The sequence below is a fragment of the Sceloporus undulatus genome, chromosome 2 (assembly GCF_019175285.1).
Source record: "Sceloporus undulatus isolate JIND9_A2432 ecotype Alabama chromosome 2, SceUnd_v1.1, whole genome shotgun sequence".
In the NCBI taxonomy this organism is placed as follows: Eukaryota; Metazoa; Chordata; class Lepidosauria; order Squamata; family Phrynosomatidae; genus Sceloporus; species Sceloporus undulatus.
This window is the reverse complement of record NC_056523.1, coordinates 206966769-206977519: the sequence shown is the minus strand read 5'-3', so window position 1 is coordinate 206977519 and position 10751 is coordinate 206966769. Positions and strand designations below refer to the sequence as shown.

General features: G+C 41.3%; 1 protein-coding gene across 1 annotated transcript in view; it reads right to left on the bottom strand.

The window, feature by feature from the left end:
- The window catches only part of KIAA1958 (KIAA1958 ortholog), an 88885-nt gene extending 79200 nt beyond the window's left edge, over window positions 1–9685 (bottom strand). Inside the window, 1 exon segment of the mRNA XM_042447675.1 lies at window positions 9387–9685. The gene's annotated coding sequence lies outside the window, so the exon portion shown is untranslated.
- Between the last annotated feature and the right edge of the window lie 1066 nt (window positions 9686–10751).

The window sequence follows — 10751 nt, the reverse complement described above, 5'->3', positions numbered from 1 at the left end:
CCCCCCCCTTGGCTACGTGCCTGCAACATATCAGACACAAAGTTGTCTATCATTGGACAATTCTTCTGCTAGGGCCAACAAAATTACCACCAAGAAAGTGCAAGCTTTTGGGTTCCCTAGAAATCTTTATCAGATCAGGTCTCTCTTCTTCACTACTACCACCACTAAGTATCGATCCAGAATAAGAATTCTGGAACATTTAAAAGCTTGTATTCTCTTTTGTAGCATTGTTCTTAGTCTTAATAATGGCATTGCCTAACTGGATTTTTAATTTATCAGGAAGAAAGCTGGGACTGGCTACAATTCCCTACCAGGAGTACATTCCTGTGAGAAGTCCAGATTGTGTAACGTATGAAACAACTAATAATGACTGAATCTTGCTTTAGAATTTCCATGACTACTACAACTTTAATACATACAACAAACACAAACAAATCAAGGCATCAGATTAATATAGCTTTTCAACATTCTACTCAATTAAAATTCAGCGCAGTACTGCTTTGAAGAATCCAATTAAAGTAACATCAAGAAGAATTTTAAAGCAAACCTTAATAAAATACATTTGATCACAACCAGATATGAAATGATAACAAAGTCAAATGATTTTCCCAGTCACAGCTGATATTACATTTAAAACCGCTGTCACATCCAACATATTGTGCAAGTGACACAACACCGTATTTTGCAAAAGTCTGGATTGGTTTAAAGCAGTGATTCTTAACCTTTTCTTCACCACTGACCCTCTTTAAATATCTTTTGTTGCCACAGATCAGCACAGACTTAACTCAAGATTTAAAGCCCTAAAATGCATCACATATATATTTAAAGTTGCTCATTAAGGGTCTTCAAATTTGGAGAGAAGGGAGAAATAAGTAAATGCACACACTCCTACTATAATATTTTATTGGAATTACTCCATACAAAACACCACCAACAACAATAATACCTAAACACCAAACCAAGGCCTAATATTACTTGTTGATTAATTAATAAGACTGGAGCTGCATTTCACTTGATATTGAGCATAGTAGCTGAAACTTGTATTGTGAATTCTGACTACATTTCTCAAACAGTTTATATACTTATTTTTAAGATAAACAAGAGTGGAGAATGATTTTTTTCACAAGTTATATCATTACAAAAGGCATCAATACTTTTATAGCCTTCTTCAGTAGTTCCAGAAAACTGCTTGCAAGTCAGCCCAGAAATTTGGAAGAAACTTTTCCCTGAACTGCCGCTTCAGAGCACCATCTGTGGATCTTTTTTTGAGCTTGTCTTTTCCTGCTTTGGGCCCATCTATGAAGCAGGGCTCACAGCTGAGAAAGACAAGCTCAAAGAAATGTCCATGGATGGTGCTGTGAAACTGCCGTTCAAGGGAAAGTTTCTTCCAAATTTCTGGGCTGATGTGCAAGCAAATTTTCCAGAACTACCGAAGAGGGTATTAACTGAAAATGGATCTCTAATCCTGCTTTTTGCTTGCATCCGGAATAGGAAAATATGCACAGAAACTATACTGCCTATCTTTCCAATGTCACGTGAGAAGTGTCAAAGGAAGCAAGAATATTTGTGAGGTTCGGAAATATCTCATAGTTTTGGTCTAATGGGCAATGATGCCACAATTCCAAATTTTTCATCATTGCTTCAATCTTGTCTTCAACCTGAAACCTGTAACTTTTTCTCCTTGAAGATTTAAATTGAGCATATTTAAATGGGTGAAGACATATAACAGATATGTTAATTTTACTAACCAGGAAAAAAAATCTTTAAAACAATAACTGAGGTGAAATTGTAGCTCCTTAAGGAATAATCTTCTTGTTTCTCAGTTCCCAAAAACGAAGACAAAACTTTATACATCATGATAGCCAACAAACTTCCCAATGTAGCAAAAGCTGGTGGTGTTCATCAGAGCTGCTCAAAAAGTCTTGAATTCAGTGACCTGCTTTTTATAAAATTGACATTTTTGACTGATTCCATTTAAGGTCTGTTAATTTTTCTGGTATCAGCTTAGCAACGAGAGCTTCCCTATGTATTCAGCAGTGGTACCAAGTCACCGATGGTATGATTTCCTTAATCCATGCAACAAGTCCAGTCAGATTTCCAGACACTGCTCATGCTCCATCTGTACCAGTTCCAACATATTTCAACCAATCCATGTCATAAGATATTGTAAAGGAGATGAACAGTAAATCACCAAAAATATTTCTCTCGTGCTCATATCTAATGTAGCACAATAGGGTTATTTTGTTTGTTAAGCCTGTGCTTTCATCCAGTTCCAGAGCTAATAACTGTTCCTTTATATTGGCTGATAAACTGTTGATTTTCTTTAGCTGTGTCATTTGACAAAGATATCAAGGAAAGGTCTTTGGGAGTTTTCTCGTTGATCAATGCAGAAACAATTATTTTTGCAGCAGGTAAATTAAGTTCTTCAGTTATTGTGCGCGGTTTTTGCTGTTAGTTGAAAAACCCCACTGCATTTTAATTCTTACAACCAGTTGCCATCTTCTTTACTATTTACATACTTTCCCAAAGCCCCTGCTCCTTACTTTTGAAAAAAAAATCGAAGCTCTTTGTGGCATGTTCTTTGTGTTTAGTTGAGATGTCTTCACAATTTTGATAGTTCGGAGAATACATCATGACACAACACACGCTGTGGCAGTGGCTTATCTTCTGGTCTGTACTCATGGAACCAATTGATAGATATTCCTTGCTATAACAGCGACATTTTTTAAGATGTCTGGAAGCTTAATTTTGCTTTAAGCAGGATGCACCTCCATCAACATCAACACTACTTTCCCATTTGAAATTTAGCTAGTGTTTCACCCTGCAGCTCAGCCAAAAGGTATTGTTACAAAATTCACTGCAATAACACTGAAAAATCACTTTACCTGATAATAATGAAACTCTTTTATTTGCCAGAATTGAAGAAGAAACACATTCATTTTCAATAATCAACAATCATCATTCCAAAGTTTGAACACTCACTCACACTGACTGACTCCAACCCTCCCTTCCCACAAACATGGTCTTCCCTTTATACATTAATTTCATGTAGAACATTCTTGTTCTTGAATGAATGAATGAATGAATGAATTCTTGACACAGCGACAAAATTTTGGGAAGCAATACACATTTTGAGAATTTGATGGCTGTCAACATGGACAGTACTAAGGTTTGGTGCAGATTCTCGCTTTATTTGCAGCAACAAAAATGCTGCATGCTTTTTCTCAGCTACATAGCATCATTCACTTGCATGTTGTCAATATGTGCAGATGTAGCAAGTGCTGAGTACTGTATATACTCAAATTTAGGTCAAAATTTGATCCCAAAAACCTGATTCGACGTATCCATGGATCAGTGTGAGTACTGTGCTTTAACTCTTACTAAAACAAAAGGAACCATCCCCTGGTAAAAGGCGAGAGTGAAATCTGTCCTGTGAGCACTGCTCTATTTTTTCATCCAGCCAGCCTTTAGGGTGAGCACATTACAAAATGCCTGCTGAAAATTTGTAAGTTCTTTGGCATCGTTTTCACTGGCTTCATCCTTTACAGCCTTTGCTACATGCCCCTAAGTTGTACTCCCGACTCCATAATTTTGGCCCCCAAACTTGCCCTTGATTTATACATGAGTTCGATTTATAGTCGAGTATATACGGTACATTTTTTGCTATCAAGCAATTATTTTCATAACTTATTTGTTAACTTTTGTTATTTTTAATGGAGATGGTAAATACAATTAGTACAATTGACACATCAAGCTGAAATATGGCATAAAGATAACTTGGGTAAATACTGCCTCTTCATTCCATCTATTCATTCTATTTTAACTGTAAAAATCCTTAACATTTCTTCAAGCCTTTGCAGACCCCCTGTAAGAACATCACAGCTTCCCCCCCCCCAGGATCTGTAGGAACCACTCAGGTAAAGAATGCACATCAACTGCAATCACTGGAAATTTTAGATGGGAATTAATGTACCGGTATGTCATGTTGTTTTATTTTTTCCATTTCTATTAAATTTTGTAAACATGTACAGTAACTAATAAAAGCTGCCTACCACTAGAAAACAAGTAATCTAGTTCTCTGCTACACTTGAACTGAGTCTTGTTAAACAGAGGACGAAACCAAGGAGCATATAAGAGACCTATGCCAGTCTTTAATACTGTTAATGTTCTCTCTGTCTGATGAAGTATTCAGCATAAGGCAAAATTCAGGTATCTGAATTTTGGTTAGCTGATCTAATAAAAGATAATATCTTATATATTCTGTAGTTGTCAGCCTTGTGGGGACTGAGCCTATTTTAGATGCACTGTAAAATGACAGAATTTTAAATAAGTAATGTTGGAAGCAGAGCTCTATATTTTACATGTATCTTCATACTGAGCTATTATCAGCACCAGTAGAACTGCTCAGGTTTCTCTGATCTATTATGAACTCAGCAACATGAAACGGTCGTGAATATTGAAAGCTGTATGCAGAATGAACAAAGTGCAGGAGGAAGATATTTCTCTAATATGTATATTAATGTACTTATTATATTCTTATCCTTTCCTTTGGATAAAAAATCCATATAATCTGTAAACCCATTCACTTCCATTTTATACCCACAACAACTATGTGAGGTATTTTAGCCTGAAAGACAAGGAAGGCCCAAGGTATTGTAGTGAACTTCATAGAGATTTGAGATAGAAGCCTCTCAGGTCTTAGTTCAACATTTTAGCCACTGTATTTACACTGGTTGTGTAAATATCAACAGTTATAAAAGTGCACCTGTATTTTAGCATGGCTTTTTATCACAATATTTCAGCTACTATACTTTAAACAGAAAATAAAGCTCATCCAAGCCTGCTTGGATAGAACAAGTTTCCAGAAAATGTCCCAAAGAATCAATCCACCCCACATGGGATGCTCAAGCCAAAAAACATAGATGAGATTACTGTGTTTTGTTTTTTCTGTGATTCATATTGTATAGCTGTTTTTTCTACATCTTGGCCCCTGCTACAAATAGGATGTAAGTACGACTGCTAACCAATCAATTCAGTAAACTACCTTATTTTTTTATCATATTTTCAAGAGCTTACAAATTTAATACAAAACAGTAAAATACAGGACAGCATGCTTAAAGTCCATCCACAAACACAATTGTGATCCTGGATTTTAATCCAAGAGGATCAACAGAACAAATGCTAAATTGTAATTAAGAGAGGGTTGTTGTTGTTTTTAATTGACACATATTAAAATGTTCATAGTTATGTTGAGCTTAGACTGAGAACAACTGTGGATGAATGGATGGCATCTCATAATCCCACTCTTTCTCCTTTTCTTTTTACTGGAATAACTTCAATGTTACAGTAAAAACCAATGTACTGATCAGAACAACAAAGTGTCTTGTGGCAACCTACAGTGATTTATTGTGGTCCATAACATTTCATGTACTAGAGTTCATTTTACCAATGTTCTAGTCCATGAAAGCTTATGCCACAGTAAACCTGTCAGTCTCTAATGTGCTAAAAGAATCCAATTTTATTCCACTTCTTCTACTTACAAGAGCCAAACATGGCTATCCTTGGGAAGTTCTTACATAGTTAAAAAAAAAAAAAGCCTTTAAGGACACTTCTTAGTCACTTAGTCATGTCATTAATATTACTGAACACACTTTTCTCTAATACAGGAGGCCCTGTACAGACTGGCCTGAAAAGCTGGCTGGGGTCGGAGTTGGGGCATTGCATCCACATGACGCATGCCCCAACTCAACCCCCAAGGCATCCTGACACCATGCATCGCTCCACACGGTGTGCAGCATCCATACGATGCAGCACCAAAGGAGCACCATATAGCCATGGCCGTGCAGCTATTGCACCCTGGAAAGGCTGGATCGGGGCTGCAGCATGTGGTTGCTGGGGCCTGATCCAGCTGGGAAAAGGGCAGCATCACACCATCCCTTAGGGGCTGTCTGTACAGCTGCAGGAGTGATTATGTATTTTTTTTCAAAAAGTGTGTATCATGTAGCATCCTGCACTACATACTACAAAATCAGAGGGTCTTCAATACATACATGTTTATTTTAAAAAGACACACACCCTTCCTTGAGCTAGGTTGTATGAAGCATCTTTTGAACACTGAACCCTGGACATAGGTCTCACCCTGCGATTAATCAGTGATGAGGCACAAATCCCTATTGTTCCACAAAAGATGAGTGGGCACTGAATGCTGATGGAAATGTGAGAGAAAGAAAAATTACTTTGAACATGATTAGAATATCCAGACTTTGAGCAAATGCTAAATTCTAGCAATAGTCATAGGTAAGGATATAAGCACCTGAAATGTACTGAATACCATACACATTCAGTAATGATCACTTTTTGAACTACAATATTCGGCAAGTTTTGATAACTGTAAAGTAAAAAGACGGGGACCAGTGTGGCATAGTGATTTGAGTGTTGGATTACTGCTCTGGAGACTAGGGTTCAATTCCTGCTTAGCCATGAAACCCATTGGGTGATCTTGGGCAAGTCGCATGCTCTCAGCCACAGGGGAAGGCAATGGCAAACCTCCTCTGAACACCTCTTGCCCATGATAGGGTCTCCGTAAGTGGGAAATGACTTGAAGGCACACAACAACATCAACGGTGGGAAAACAGAGTGAGCATCCTGGGATAAACAATCCTCCTTTTGAAGCCTCTCTTAACTAAGATTTCAGTGAGTCTGACTTCTCTTGAATCTTGCTTTCTTTTTCCAAACTAGAAAAGTAATTGATATTTAGCATGAATGGGTTATGGGATACAAACATTGTTCCTCTCTATACTTAGCTTCTCTTGCAGTGAAGGCAGACAATAGTGCAAGAAAAATGCCAACTGTTGGAAAGAAAAAAGAGAGACAGAAGGAGAGTGGAGTCTCCCTTCATAGAGTTCATGATATAGTGAAGTTACTGTTTAAGGTGGTCCAGGGCTCTCGCAGTTTTTGGCTGCAACAGGTTAACATGGTTCCCCCTTTGGGAATTCTCCTTATCAGATATTCTCAGCATCTTAGCTCTCCAGTTACCTGCTTTGCAGTGCAATCTTAAACACACTTAAACAGAAGTAAAACCCAGTGAGTGTATGTATATAGGATTACAGCCATATTCACCTTGGCAGACTATGATGGATGGTGATATTTGCTACAAAATGTCTGTCCTTGTGCACAGGTTCCTCCTTTTTCTTCCTTCCCATCCTTTCTTTGTTACAAACACTGAAGGTAACTCAGTAGGAACAAAAAACTTGCAAACAACTGGAAAATTTGCCTATTCTTCTTTCTACAGACCTAGCCTCTCTTCTGACCCATCAAGGAACCAAATAGAAAGTTTTGCCCTTGTTCATTCCTTTCTGCTTCACCTCCTTTCCCACTTTTTAGGTCAGAAAGAAGCTGGCTTTATACAGGATGAAATTCCAGGCTCTGGGTGCATTGGCACAAATCGCTGTTATAAAGAGAAGGGAAGGAATGAGATCTCCCCCAATCTCATCCAAGGCCTTTTTCCCGGCTGTCCCACCACAAGTCCACAGGTCCTACCTCACAAGATGTGACACTCCCTCCATAAGATTGCACCTGCCCTGCACACTGTAAACGCTATACCTGGGAGGAAGAGCCAGGGAACTTGACTTCTGGGTCTACAAAAGGGATCTTGGAGCACCTTGGAGGCTGACTGACTGAAAGAAAGATGCTGAGAGCAGGAGCTTTCCTAGACTTGAGCCTAATTCCGAAGATGCATGCTCCGAAGATGTTCCAAGATCCCTTTTTCAGACTGATCTTCCAGACTAACACACAGCTGTGTCTCTGAATTCCTTCTGAGCTTTGGACTAGAACTCTGAAGACCAGGGTTTGAATCCTCCCTAAGCAGGAAACCCACTGTCAGCCTCTTGGGCAAGTGAGACTCTCTCAGCCTTAAAGGATGGCAGTGCCAAACCCCTTCTGAACAAATTTTGCCAAGGAACCCCCTGAAGTAGGTTTGCCTTGCAGTCACCATAACTCAGAAAAGACTTGAAGGCAAACAGCAAATGTGCAGGATGGTTGTCTTACCCTCAAAGGGGACACTTCATATTAGAATAGAAATAACACAACTGCACAAGGATACCTTCCTCAGGGACTGAAGGGGCAACACATCTCCTCCCTGGAAGCAGACAAACACACACACACACCTCCTGTGCCAGGCACACCTGTTCCTCATGCATTCTTACCCCACCGCCCCTGACCCAATCCTGCACCCTATAGGCAGCAACTCCCATCATCCACCTCCCAACAAAGCTACCTCTTTCCCTGGAAGTTGCTGTCCATGGGAAGATGGGCTATGCAGGCCCAACTCCCCATGGACAGCAACTCCCATCATCCACCCTCCCCAACCAAGCTGCCTCTTCCCCTCCTCAACCCACTGTCCCTTCCCCAATCTTGCATAGCCCATCTCCCCATAGACAGCAACTCCCATCATCTACCCCACAACAAAGCTATCTTCTTCCCTCCTCATCCCACTGCCCAGCCCTGCAGAGCTCATCATCGTCTCCCCATGGACAGCAACTCCCATAATCCACTCCCCAACAAAGCTGCCTCTCTTCTCTTTGAGCTGCCAGTGCAGAGAGCTGTGGTCCATCCCTTTCATGCTCTAATAAACTCACACACACAATATCCACTCTTTCGGATCAATAAAAGCCCTATTGATCCCCCACCTTAGACTTCTTTCGACCCCTTATTTTTAAAAAGCTCCCCTCATACACACACACACACACACACACACACACACACACACACAGATCCTCCTCTCTCCATTGCAACCAGAGAGAGGCAACATGCCCTCTGCAGAGAAATAAATGCTTCTCCCTTGTTATTCTTCTTCCCCTCAGGTGTTGTTGTTGTTGTTGTTGTGTGCCTCCAAGTCCTTCTGGTGACCCATAAGTCAGGGGTCAGGGGGTTACTTGGCCAGATTTGTCCAGAGGGGCTTTGCTGTGGCCATCCTCTGAGGCTGAGAGAGTGTGACTCGCCCAAGGTCACCAAAGTGGGTTATGCTCAAGGGAACCCACTACAAACCACCACACTATGCTGGCCCTCCTCCCAGGCAACAACAGCTCTGCAAGCTCTCTCCTCCCCCCCCCCAACAATTGTTGCTCTTCCACAAAAGACCCAAAAAACACACATACAAATTGGAGGGGCATTAGGAGACCCCTCCTCCTCTACCTCTTGGCTCTTGCACAGCCTGAAGAGAAAGAACAGATAAGCAGATCTTTCCACCCTCCTTTTCATTCTTTCTTTTTTTACCTTACACAACCTCACGCCCCCATGCCTCTCCTCCTTCCTCCCCACACCAACACACACACACAAATAGACACACAAAACACACCTCTCCCAATAAAGCTGCGAAGTGCACCTACCTGCACGTGCTTCTCCATAGGAATAGGAGGAGGAGGGTTTGGTGAGGATGGTGGTGTGTGATGTGTGTGTGTTGTGGGACGTGATCTTGGATGGAGAGGTGATTACACCAGATGGTTGTTTAGGCTGGAGAGGAAGGATTGTTGTGTCTGAGAGAGAGAAAGAAAGAAGGAAGGAAGGAGAGGAGAGGAGGTGTCTCACAACCCAGGGCTCCTCCTCAGCCCCCTGAGTGTGTGTGTGTGTGTGGTTGTGTGAGTGTGTGTAGCAAGCTCTCCTGCTTCCCTGGGTGATCTTATTATCCAAAGAGAGGGAGACACACACAGAAAGGGGGAGTCAGAGAGAGAAAGAGAGCATCAGCCACCGGAAATCGAAGTCCTGGTCATAAATATGCCACAGGAAGTCACACACTCATACTCACACACAACACACACCGCTCTCTGGCACGCCTCGCCAGCTGCTGCATCCGCACTGCAAGAACTGACCCACTTTGGCCCCGCTTCCACTGCCATGCTGTGCAAGGCTGGCTCTCCTCCTCTGACAGATGGAAGGCTGAAGGCAGAAAGATGAGCCCAGGGTTCCTCCAAGAGAACTGAGCCCTGGGAGTCAAAGCGGGGTCGAAGTGGATTAATTCTGCAGTGTAGATACAGCCACGGTATCAGAAATGCAGCCCCTTCCTCCCTCCCTTCTTTCCTTCCTTCCTTCCTACCTTCCTTCCTTCTTTCCTCTCTCTCTTCCTTCTTTCGTTCCTTCCTTCATTCCCTCCCTTCATTCTTTCCTTCTATCCTTCCTTCCTTCCTCCCTCCCTTCTTTCCATTGCCATCCTCTGAGGCTGAGAGAGTGGGTTCCCATGGCCGAGCTGGGAGTCAAATCCTAAAGAGTTTATCACACTAACAAAATCCCACGGGAAAAACGGGAGTTAAACGCAATATAAGGCGAAGATAACCCAGAAATGCCCAAAGTTTATCACACAACATTGCAGTTAACATGAAATAACACAAAGTTAATCTGCAGTTAAAGCGGAGGAAACCATGGAATAAACCAAATTTGAAAAGCTGCTGGTTTCCTCCACTTTACCTGTGGATTAACTTTGCGTTATTTTGTTTTAGCAGGAATTAACATGATAAACTTTCCGAATTTGCAAGTTCTGTTTAAATTCAAATTTAACTTAACTCTTGTTTAACTCCCGTTTCTCGCAGGATCTTCCTAGTGTGATAATGCTCTAAGTCTCCAGAGTCTCAGGCCACTTGAACTGCTCTGGTTCTCACGTGGGCCCTATAGCAAAGTACAGTAACTTCCAGCATCCACAAAACAGGGATACCTTTAGGGGACCAACCAAAATGCAGAAAATGGTCAAGCATGCTATATAC